Source organism: Penaeus monodon, chromosome 29 (genome assembly GCF_015228065.2).
Source record: "Penaeus monodon isolate SGIC_2016 chromosome 29, NSTDA_Pmon_1, whole genome shotgun sequence".
Taxonomy (NCBI): domain Eukaryota; kingdom Metazoa; phylum Arthropoda; class Malacostraca; order Decapoda; family Penaeidae; genus Penaeus; species Penaeus monodon.
In genome coordinates this window covers 1,958,495-1,958,697 of record NC_051414.1, presented here as the reverse complement: position 1 = coordinate 1,958,697, position 203 = coordinate 1,958,495, and the positions used below count along the sequence as shown (strand labels likewise).

Sequence of the window (203 nt, the reverse complement as noted above, 5' to 3'; positions counted from 1 at the left end):
CCTATCCCCTTTCATCATTTTTTCTCCCTTTCGTTGTAAACGATGATTAAGCGAACTATCATCACCCCAGATCACCGAAGAAATTTGATACGATAAGTGTTCTCTCGCTACGTAAGAGCAGTGTCTAGTACAGAAATCCTGTCATTTTCACTCACTACCTGGCTGTTACTGTACAACTAATGTTAACATAAACATTACTTTTC

General features: G+C 38.4%; 1 protein-coding gene across 1 annotated transcript in view; it reads left to right on the top strand.

The window, feature by feature from the left end:
* LOC119591894 overlaps window positions 1-203 on the top strand; it is a gene marked incomplete in the record, with an annotated part of 29,081 nt that overhangs the window by 1,673 nt on the left and 27,205 nt on the right.